The sequence below is a fragment of the Odontomachus brunneus genome, unplaced genomic scaffold, assembly GCF_010583005.1.
Source record: "Odontomachus brunneus isolate Ranch 3 - 2012 unplaced genomic scaffold, Obru_v1 Obru_scaffold_035, whole genome shotgun sequence".
Taxonomy (NCBI): Eukaryota; Metazoa; Arthropoda; class Insecta; order Hymenoptera; family Formicidae; genus Odontomachus; species Odontomachus brunneus.
Window position 1 is genome coordinate 1,038,186 of NW_022639485.1, and position 12,274 is coordinate 1,050,459.

Sequence of the window (12,274 nt, forward strand, 5' to 3'; positions counted from 1 at the left end):
TTTTCTTTCTCTCTCTCTCCCTCTCTCTCTCTCTCTCTCTCTCTCTCTCTCTCTCTCTCTCTCTCTCTCTCTCTCTCTCTGTTTCTATCTCTATCTCCCGGCGTGCAATATCATCGCCGCGTGCTCCGCCACGTTCCGTCTCAAAGGCGTTATAAATAACCGCGTTCAGCCCCGCGTGCATCCGTGATTACGATCGCGGAAGATAGCAGAATGCACGGCAGTCACGTCGTCGCTCCACGCCCCGAGACCCTTCGGTCCACGCACGAGAAGAACTTTTCCCTAGCTCGCCATTACGGACGCAAACTCCCGGCACTCTCTTCCGACAACGAGCCGAGTAAATGTGTCGCGTTTGCCCGCTTCTTCGATCATCACGAACACGGGGTGTCGCGTGTGCTCTCCTCGAGTGGAACTTCAGCGACGTATTCGTCGCGATGACTGCTCGGCGACGGCCAATCTCCTCCATCCGGTGAGAACCGGACGGAGTGCCCTCGTCGTCGCTACGCGATTCTCTTAATACGTCTCGAAAACGCGTCTCAAATTCGCCGAATCAGTCGACCGACAGATGATCTTAATGATTTAGGAGTTTCCGAGAAAAATATCCCCATTCCTCGTGCCGACCCGTCCTACACTGAGAAAAAAATATCTAAGTATCTACTATTTCTTAGATACTTTTCCTCTTAGTGCACACTTTTGCGAATCGAAATAGTTTTCGTTATTTTAATGATATATAATAATCATTTATAATAACCATTCATTCCATTTAAAACTGATATACTCAAATTAACAATCATTGTTTCAAATATGAACAATATATATAATTTTTCATATATAAAAGGCAAAGATATATAATCTCATCAGAAGAATTTTATCGTCTTGGATCTAGACAATTATCTGTTGAATATAAAGTGTTGATGCAAGTAACTTATCTTCGTTTAACTATGTAATCTCATTCAAGATTAACATATCAAAAATAATGATATTTTAAATAAGAGAACGTCTTTCTCTTCTGTGTACAATTTTATGCTCACTGCCGAGCGAGTTGGCGCGTGTGGAGATAAAGGCCAAAATTCTCAGAGCCAACCAAGTTGGCACTCGGAGTGCAAAGGGTTGAATGTATTCGCGAGGCCACTCGCGGCGCAATCAAGAAGATTCCGCGTCGTTTCACGCGTATCAACAGGTCCACTGCCGCGTGTCTACGTCGCATCATCACTCGACTCGAAATCGCGTGCGATATCGATTAATGTCCGCCATGCTTGAATATTTATGAGACGCGACGAACGGTCGGAAATTATGTATGCAACGAGCGTAGAAGGCCGTGGAAGTTTGAGATCGCGAGGAATCCCCGGAAATTGCGACTGAGATATTACGAGCGCGCGCAATAGACGAAGCTTCCACAAGTCGTACCCCGATTCTCAGCGTTGTCCTTCTGCCCCTCGTGGCTGTCTAATTTTAAACGCGAGATTGTAACTCGTTCTCTCCTTCCCGCGGACACAAAGAGACTCCCCCTCGTAGAGGCACTTGGCGTATCACACGCAAATGAATCATAGAATCGCGCTTAACGATGACAATCTCGGGTCAAAGTTCGTTCTCAAGTCATCAATGTTCATCATAGACTGCGTGACGCGCCCTGACGTCCCGGCGTAATAAGCGCGCACGCGGAAATGGAGATCGGGATAATAGGCTTTAATCCACGCACAGCACGTGCTGTTTAGCCCATTAGACAAATTGCCGAGTATTTTCGTCAAATGAGTGTGACGACGGGCTACACTAAGGGGGAAGAACATCTAAGAAATAAATAATACTGATTCGCGCTGGATACTATTACAGTAGTATATTTACTTACAGTAGTATTTTACTACCGTAAAATATTTTTCAAATAAGAAAACACACTTTTCTCCAAAAGTTTCTACATGAAAGCAATCGTTTATTTTACTTAATAAAAGAGAATTTATAAATATATTTATAAATATATTTGTAAATATTTTTTTATTTTTGATATATTCTTCTCTCTCTCTCAATGTATGAATCGTGCGCGGACAAACTGTTTCGAGTTGTGAGATTGAAAAAAATTCAATCAAAGCAAGCTTTCAATCTGAGGAAATAACTGATCGCGTTCATTTGTTCTTCGTACCAGAGTCGAAATTTTTATTCCACTTTGATCCTGCAAATTTCGTCGAATTTGAAGATTCAACGTAGAATCTCAAAATATAATGCCATACAGGCTATTGACCTACCTTGAATGCAGCATATGTTTATTTACTGTGGTATTTTCTATGTTATGACTCAATACGTTGAATGTCGTAACGTTCATCGGTACTCATGAGGTTACGAATAATTAATTGTTCTTGAATAATTAGTTGCATTGCTAATAAATAGTCAATGATACAAAGTGATTAATGCGTCTCAAAGTATGTTAAATTATGTATCTTACATGTAAACCTCCCTAAAATGTACAATCCGATTTCTTTCTAATTTGATACAAATGTAGAAGTACAAAAAATATTTGTTATATTTTTTCATTTTGGCACACTTTGAATTTCACGAGCAGTTTATAGCTTTTTAATGTTTTCACTACTATCATTAACAAATGCAACAAAAATAGATAAAAAATAAAATCTGAAAACTGAATACAAGATAATTAAATAATTTTAACAAAATCGGCACAGCTGAGACACGAACCATTCTAAATTTCTTTAGCTGAGATTCCAACCGAAATATTTTAAATCTATGCTAAATTAATAAAAAATAGTTCGAATCTCGGCAAACCGAGAAATCCGGCAATTTTAATTAAAATTTTAACAAAATCGGCACAGCTGAGACACGAACCATTCTAAATTTCTTTAGCTGAGATTCCAACCGAAATATTTTAAATCTATGCTAAATTAATAAAAAATAGTTCGAATCTCGGCAAACCGAGAAATCCGGCAATTTTAATTAAAATTTTAACAAAATCGGCATAACTAAGACACGAATCATTCTAAATTTCTTTAGCCGAAATATTTCAAATCTATGTTAAATTAGTAAAAAATGGTTCAAATTTCGGCTAAACCGAAAAATTATTTGTAAAAATAATTTTTTTCAACTTTTTACATGTTTTGTTTAAACATTTTATTATTTATATAATAATTTTATACATTTCCTCATATTCATAATCAGCAAACCAAAAACACCTATATCTTGTATTCAATTTTATTTCTTATGCATTTTGTTGTATTTGTTGATGACAGGAGTGAGAACATTAAAAAGCTGTCCGCAAAACTCAAAGTGGGCCAAATAAAAAAATATGACCTAAATATTTTTTATACTTCTACATTTGTGTCAAATCAGAAAGAAATCGGAGTGTAACCTTTGGGTACTCGTTAGATAAGGTAAAAGTATTAATATCCAAACACATAGCTAATCCTGAATATTCTTGTGGTTTTAGTCTTTAAATACAAATATTTAAACTTTTAACATAAAATAAATATACATGTATTCTATGTTTTGAAAGTGTAAATATTCATATTTAAAGGTCAAAACAAATACAGGATACATATTCAGAAATTGATACTTAATTAGACAAAAAACCATCAGTCAAGTTTTTGCATAATTATCGAAAATCAAGACGACAGTCAACGTGTTAAAGAATTTGCTGGTAATCTGAATAGTCATGTTATATTGGAGAACAGATACTATTTAATATTCAGTTATCTTAATGACTGGCTGCGTTCAATCTTTACTCTTAATTTAATCTTTATTTAAACAGGCAATGTGTATACTATGCAAATTAATTTAACTGCAGACAGATTTAAGATAAGCAGATAATTAAGTTATACAATAAAGATTAAATGCATTATACAATAATGAGTAAATGGATGAATGAAACGATCAACTTTCTGTTTTCACAATCTGTTGTTTTCTTTTCTTTTTTTCTTTGCGTTGGAAATTTGAAGCTCTGAAAAGAGCTGATAAAGCTGCAAGGGCAAAAATGTTAAACAGTTACGTGTCTAATAATGCTGTGCATCAATAAAAATTGAAATTTTGATTCGGTGCAATAACACGAAGTGCAAAGAAGCCATTGGCAAATTCAGGGTGAAACTCGCGACCAAAGAAGCATTATTAGAGGTACAATTAAATAAACACTTGCGAGACTCATACTACATTTTCGTTTCAAATTTCGACTCGGGTATCTCGTTATTCTCATGAGATCCGTCAAATGCCCGTTGAAATCGGAAATATATCGCGTAATGAGTGATTTCGCACACCTGAGAATGTTTGTGCATTCGAGGACTCCGTCCTGGCTTCCCGGCCCAGCATCCTGGCTTCTTCTGGCTCATCCTGGACAGTCACCGGCACTGACACACGCGATCAACGACGCGAAAGACGTTGCAATTAGATAACGCGATGCCGACGAGAGATCAAATATTGCAAGGACCGACGAGATACTTCAATCACGCGCGGCGGTAATTGTCAACAAGCCGATACACTCACTACACGTCGCGGCGTGCGCGCCGCTCGTCGGCTCGGCACGTAATGACGCGAACACGGAGAAAGTTCGCGACGCACGGAGGTCCCGAAACAATAAGCAAGAAGGGCAAAGTCATCTCCCGCCAAACATCAACCGTCGCTCGGTGACGAGCACTTTGTTTTGATCACGCCGAAACAATCAACGCCTTCGCGACATTCTGGACCTTCCGGCACGTGTCGGAAGTGCCCGAGTCAAAATATTTTAAATGTACCGTGTGTCTCACGAGTGTTGATTCGTGCCTGTAGTAACAACTCACCTTGCAACTCTCTTCTCCCCGCTCCTTACGATTCTCCAGGTCTTATCGAAATTTCTAACGCTATTAAAAATTTGTAATAAACAGATCGTGAACGAACAATTGTTTCATCACACTTATCCGTTTCTTATTTTTATCAGATTATTCAATGTTTGCTTATCGTACATGGTCTATCTGCAGTTAAGTAAGTTACATAATCAATACATTGCATTCTTATTAAAATTAAACAAAAAATTCCAAGCAGATATCTCTTAGGGAGAGATATAATTAAATATCAAATAATTCCGAATATACATTTCCTAAAAATATTTATAGCACTGGATCTGGAGCTATCTTAAAGAAATAGCTCGTGTGTCTTTTAAATTCAGCATTAGGAGAATATTGAATACTCGTATTTTTTTTTATATAAATTTTTTTCAATTTTATTATGTTTCTAGCAGCGTAGGAATAAAATGTCAATAAAGTCTATATCTCGCTAAGGAGAACACAAATTAAAAATAACAATAAATAAAGCACAATAAGTAAAAAATTCAAAAATAATAAATTTTGTTAAAAACAAATTCCGCTAGACAAATAGCAAATTTTCTAACAGGATATTTCAGTTCTTGCACTGTTAAATAAATATACTTTTAAAATAAATATACTGTTAAAAAATATTTTAAAAATAAAAAAATATTTTTACTAATAACATATTTACTTAAATCTACTTCTTTATTTAAATAGAATAAACAATTGCTTTCATATAAAAAACTAAGGTTTTAAGAAAAGGAATATTTTCTTATTTGAGAAATATTTTATATTAGGACAAGTAAATATATTGCTCTCTCTCTCTTTCTCTAGTATCCAATGAATAAATATTTTTTAATTCTTAGATATTTTTTCTTTCAGTGTAGCACATAATGAAAGAATAGTCAATTGCTGCAGAATGTCTTCTCTATTCCTCAGTTATAAAATTCCACAATAATTTTTACTATAAAATTGCGTCCGTGCAACAAATAATTTGTAGCATCGAAATAAGGGCAACAATCTCTGTATAGTATTATATCTCAAGATTCTCCATAGATCCCGATCAAGCCCGATGCAAAATCACGTTGCAAAAATCGACGCTCCGAAAACATTCGCTCTGAAAGATTTAAGTATGAACATTCGCGCCATTCTTCTCTCGTCTTGGCAGGGAATCGATCTAGTTTTATAAATAGCGCCGCAAAGTTAAAGCTGGTCTCTCTCCTAACCGGTCGGCAGCCTGGTCAGTTTAAAATTGGAGTATCGATACGCGACTATCGAGAAAGAAAGAGAGACCCGTGCAAGATATTTCGCGTGGTGGACAAAGACAGAACACGATCCGATCTAAATTAGACCCCCCGGCGATCCAAAGACACATTGAATTTTCGCATTCTGTGTGTGTGTGTATACACGCATGTATGTGTATATGTATATGTATCTGTACGTGAAATAATCGAAGAATACGAATCGGCGAGGAAATCGAAATACAAGCGCGTCGTCGTTCTCTCCCGATCGCTCGCCCTCGACCTACATCCTCATTATTATTCTAAGTTCAAAAGAATCGTCGAGAGCGCGCGCGCGCGCAATTATTTCGCCGACAATCGATAGCGCGGTCGAAAGCGCAAATTGCGGCTAACGGAACTGCCATTTAATGCGGCGAAAGGAGCGACGGGGCGGGAAGGCCGACGAGGGAGGTGGAGGGTTACGTGACTCGTTCGAATTATTTCGTTCGATCGTGACTTTGATAACGGGGGGGAGGGGGAAGGAGAGAGAGGGAACGGACGAGGAGGGACAGGTTGCGGCTCGAAAAGCGTCGATCGATAAGGCCCAGGCATCAAAGCACCGCGTGCGCGCGCCCGCCCATCAGCTGTTCGTTCTTCCCGGCGCGCGCGCGCCGCGAAAGCGAATTTCGACCGGCTTTGGCAGCTCGTTACTCCGTCACGATGGATCGATGGATCGACGGCGCGTCGCTCGAGCGCACCCCGTGCGTTCTCCGCTCGCGCGCGCGCCATTCGGATCGTGATCGCGTGTCTTCCTGTGTGCGCGCACTGCCCCGGCCTCCGTGCGGAGGATATTAAACCTTGCCCTGCGAATCCGTCCGTATTATCGCTTCCTGTTGCGCAACCATTTCGGCCGATCCTCTCATTATTCATCCGATAACCTCGTTGTTCTTATACGGTTGGCTCATTCACGGGCGCGCGCACCCAAACACGTGTGTGTGACTTGTATCAGTCGAAGTACGATTGGCCATAGTTACGCAAGAATGATCTAACCCATAGAATTATAATTATTGAGTCTTTCTTTTTTTTTACCAATGGATAGTTCACACGTCTTTCTACATAAATCAAATGAGATCCAAGTCTTATGTCCGCTTGAAATTATTTGAAAAACACTTCCTATTTTCTATTAATCGTACCTTTTTTAGGATTAAGCTTGTCAATAAATAAGACAATTAAAAAAAACACACTTGACTATGCTTGACTTTTGAAACGATTTTAGTTGCGAAGGTCTCTTTTAGCATCACAAAGGGTAAGCGATGCAGGTCGCGTGAAAAATTGATTTTTTCAGAGCGCCTTTTGTAAAGTCTCTTTTGAGGCCATATATAAGGGGATTCCACTAAGAATAAGATATTCTTTTTTAGATGTAAACTTACTAGAATTCAGAATGTATCTGGAATAAATCTGATGCTTATGATGAACTTATATGATAGACTTGCGGGTACATAATCATTTATGAAATACATGAAACGAGTAACATTTGCTTGAAGCAGTAAAGCAAAAATATCACAAAGAATCTTAGTGCTACCTGTACTCTTTACATATCATGTATCAAATTTTCAACTTCATTTTTCTCGAAATGTGCTTCACATGGGTTGAGTTATTCTTGTATAACTATTGTTAATTTGCGAGAAAAATATACAAAATAAAAGTACCAATATATAAAATAAAAGTACCAATACTCGAACACGTACGTACCTAAATTTGGATATTTTTATTATTTTAGTCTTTAAATACAAATATTTTAACTTTCAACAAAAAAATATGTATATATATTTTTTATATTAAAAGTTTATATATATTCGTGTTTAAAGATCAAAACAACAAGGATGCCCAAGATTAAATACGTGTTCAAAAATTGATATTTTTGCTTTACTGCTTCAGGCAAATGTTACTTGTATTTCATAAAATTTCATGTTCATGTATTTCATAAAAGATTATGTACCCACAAGTCTATCATATAAGTTCATCATAAGCATCAGATTTATTCCAGATACATTCTGAATTCTAGTAAGTTTACATCTAAAAAAGAATATCTTATTCTTAGTGGAATCCCCTTATATATGGTCTCAAAAGAGACTTCAAAAAGCGCTCTGAAAAAATCAATTTTTCACGCGACCTGTATCGCTTACCCTTTGTGATGCTAAAAGAGACCTTCGCAACTAAAATTGAAGAGGTGTCGCAACTCACAAGAAAATTCAGGTTGTGACTACGGTGGATGCTGATAATTGTGCGATTTACCTTAACGTAATAGCATTGCGTATTCGCATTAATTGATAAACGCGAGAGTCGGACTCTTGGGTGCGTCGAGATCGACGGGATATAATCGTCGTAATTAAGCAATTATACCTCTGGGTGGATCTCGCGTAGCGTTTGTGTTTTGACAATTATGTATCGAAATTACGGCGGTGCAACACAATATGCAGCGAAAGAGAGAGAGAGAGAGAAAGCGCAAAAAAATCACGGTTGCGTCCAGCCGGCAATCTTCTTCGTGGTGAGCTTTTTGGAAAGTTGCTGTGCGCGCGCGCGCTGCGATTTCGCACTACGCGCAAATCCACGTCGGAAAGTAATAATAAGAGCAAACATACGCGGTTCGGTGCAGTTATTTAGCTAATGACGCGGTGCGCGTCGAGAGACGCTGCCTTTTAAGCTGTCGTCACACCTGGCTGACATTCGCACGTACAATAATAAATTATGACGCTTTTCGGAATAATTCATTGCAATTTCCTGTTTTACTTTTAACCACATCACGCGTCAAAAATTCTTATTCCACTTCGTATAGTCTAGTTTTTCCTTCAAAAAAAAAAGAAATATATGGTTATAAAATATATTATATATTATTATATATACATAATATATATTAATTAATTAAATATATTATATAAACAAGTATAAATAACATACTATATATAGTGTATAAAATATATTATTAATTTAATTGACTAAAATTAAAAATTTCCTGTTTAACAATCCTTGTTCTTATTTCTTTTTTTTTTTTATCATAAAACACCGTTTTATGGGAAAAGAAATTTCTTAAGAGTGTTCGTTTTAGTGGAGAAACTTACATTTTCGAACATTATTCGCCCCAATGTGCGAATTTAATCGCACTCTGATTGCCGAACACGCGTGTCCATCATTGTTATTACGAGGCGGAAGCGATGACTCACACATGTACGCACACACACATGCACACACACGTCAAGTCCGATAATGCGAGCGTCAGGTTCTCGTGTGAAAGCCACCTAACAAACGGCGGTATTTCCTGACGGTACGAGAGGAGGGTACCACGAAAAGAAGCGGCCCGATTTTATGGAGCTTCATTATCAGCTTTACTCGCTGCTCTCCCGCGATTTCGTCTTGTTACCGTGCACACGAGACGTTCTCCCAGAGAAGTTCCCTTCGCGAAAAAGAGCCGACTCTAATCGGACGCAAATTCGCGCAAAGTGTACTGGCAGAAGGAGGGATTGAGCCGCATCGAGAGGGTGGCAATTTAATCCGCGCGTTTCGCATTCGCCGGCGAAAATGCGCGGGCGATTTCGAAAGGACGAGTCGCTCAGGAACGAAGTCGGCGCGATAATCCTCGTTTGCGTGAAGTACACAAGCGCACGCAGACCACGCGCGGCGTGTGTAATGCCGTCCGGTCGTGGTCGCGTTTCCCCTCGCGCCTGCTTCCTCGCTCTTAAGGATAGAACAGAACCTTGAAACGCGAGAGAGAATGAAAAATCCGTCCGAGCACACGCCGTATGTCTCGGGGTCTCCAATTATTCGATGGATACGCTCGTATCCCCACTTCTCGCGGTAGTAAAAGTATATCGGCTCTCCGGCTCTCTGGTGTTTCTCCAACGGAATCGGAGCGCGATAGATAACCTTCGTGTTAAGGTTAAAGTCTCGCGCGCGCGCGCGCGACGGCGACGGCGGCGGAGGGAAATCACATGCGAGCGCACCAAAATGCAATTGGCATTTCAGCGCGGACGTAATCGTGGGCGAAACAGAGAGAGAGGGGGCGAGAGAGAGCATTCTCGGAATTCAAAGACTGCCCGTCATGAAAGACGCGTGATAATAAATGTCACGCGCGCGAATCCCGATATCGATAACCGGTTTAATGAGAGTATTTATAAATCTGCGGCGCGGCTCTCGTGAACGAAAGCGGGAGTGCGCGACTTTTTCCTCGCGAAATTCGCGCGGCCACCGTGGAGATCGATAAATCGAGACAACGGTGAATTTCCACGGTGATGGTAACCGCCGGATGTGTAGAAATCGCGGCGAACTTATGCACATCGGACTGTATAACGCGATCAGTGATAACCCAATTTCATTGATTGCTTATTACGTCAGTCGCGCTCTAGCGGGTCGAGATTGAGGTAAAGAATTTATTACTATTACTATTATTACTATTACTTTTCCAAAGACACCCGAAAATAAAGAGTGACAAAATGAAAAGAGACATAACCCGCGTTTGATTGCGGAACACACGCGAACAAGCGCGCAACGATGATGAGGATACCGCGGCCTATTTCCCACCGAGTCGGCAGGATTTCGCGTGAAAGTCCAAGAGCCGGTCCGCGGCGAATTTTGAGCGCGTTTCACACGGCCGCGCGACAACAATCAAGCGTGAGTAATTAGCGAGTTTCCGTGGCTCGCACCGGCCCGATAAACCATAATGCAGCTAACGCATGTTCCTACAACTAATATTTGCGCGGGCTAACAGGGGCCCGGGCTCTAACGCGCTGCTCAAGCGTCGCGTTACGAGCGAGATAAGCACGGCGGGAATATGCGTAAACGGCGTTTACGCGCGCACGGCCACGATAAAAATTGCGAGGGAGGCCAAGGTTAACACTCCAATGAGCGGATATTCCGGAGCCACAATAGGGGCCACACACCGGCGTATCTTTTAAAGGCGCGCCGTAAGTATACACGCGCGAGCGCGTAACGATACGCAACGCGATACCCGCGCGGCGTCGCGTATCGTAGTAATGGATCGGGCGGGTAGCGCGTAGCGAAAATGAAATTGTAACAGAAATGACGCGAAAGGAAAACGAGAAGGAGAACCCACCCGGACGGCCGCCGGGCAGACGGAAAAATCGCGGCGGCCGCGCCGCCGTTGCGCGCGGCGATATCGCAACACGCGGCGCGCAGTGTCATGATCACAGGTGTCACGTGAAAGTAGCTTTAACACTCCAGCAGGCGCGTGGATTCTGATCAATCTCATGTACAGTGCTTGTTTCACAACACAAGACGAGTGTGCACAATAATATGAACGGGGAAACGCGGCATCGAGGCGCGTATCGCGGAACTCTTCAGATCGGGCTCCAAATCGCAATTGTTCTGTTGTTCCCCAGACTTTTATCGTCTTTTCTGAGGTGAACGGAATCACTTCGATCGCAATCGACTCCGAGGGGCTCCGCAATACGCGCCCAATAGCCCTATTCTGTAACTCATTATTGGAGTTAACGACAGTTTCGTTATCGTTGCGCAGCTTTTGTATACCGTAGAAAAGCTGCGCAATGATAACGAAACTGTCGTTAACTCCAATAACGAGTTACAGAATCCCAACACAGAAGTGCTATCATGCTCTTAATGAATTACGATCGATATAATTCAGTCATTCTCCCTGGATTTCTATTGTGTTCCCCGGGAAAAACGCGGGATTATTTCGATCGAAATCAATTCTGAAAAATCGTCCACAGTAGTCCAACTCAGGTTGGTCCACAGATGCACCTGTCTATCTGGATAAAACGTTGTCAGCGGCCGTTCGCACGGCGGGCAAAAGACAAGAGCGATCGTAAAATCACGCCGGTCATTGAAATTCTCGCATTTCGCGTCGCGTGACTATGCAAATCACGACAGTCCCGAGCGACAGTGACAGCGTGGTGGTAATGCGACTTATTACTCGACCGCGTGGCTATGATTATATTCTTAGCGCACGCGTATCCATCAATCACTCGACCCGATATTCGGGTCGCGGCAAAAAATTCGTCGGTTCGGCCGCAACGCGCGTGTTCGCCGATTCGTAATTGCTTCCCGGCGCGAGCCGTGAGCGACACAACCGTGTGTTCAACATGCTCTCTGGATTCTATGTTCTAATTACATCTCTAGTTTTAAAGTATATCGAGAGAATGAATGCGCCAATCGCAAGAATAAATCATAGAAATAATATTAGGTTGATGCAAAGGTTCGTTCCGTGTTAAACTTCGTGTGAAGTTCGTTTTCCTTCCGTGTGAGAAGTTCAGGTAT

General features: G+C 40.9%; 1 protein-coding gene across 5 annotated transcripts in view; it reads right to left on the reverse strand.

The window, feature by feature from the left end:
* The window catches only part of LOC116843753 (solute carrier organic anion transporter family member 74D), a 332,001-nt gene that overhangs the window by 111,350 nt on the left and 208,377 nt on the right, over nucleotides 1-12,274 (reverse strand). The window contains exon 1 of one of the 5 annotated variants that reach the window (XM_032814485.1): nucleotides 4,245-5,347. The exons of the other annotated variants lie outside the window; for them this stretch is intronic. The gene's annotated coding sequence lies outside the window, so the exon portion shown is untranslated. Of the gene's footprint in view, nucleotides 1-4,244; nucleotides 5,348-12,274 lie in introns of those variants that run through there. 5 annotated transcript variants of the gene reach the window in all.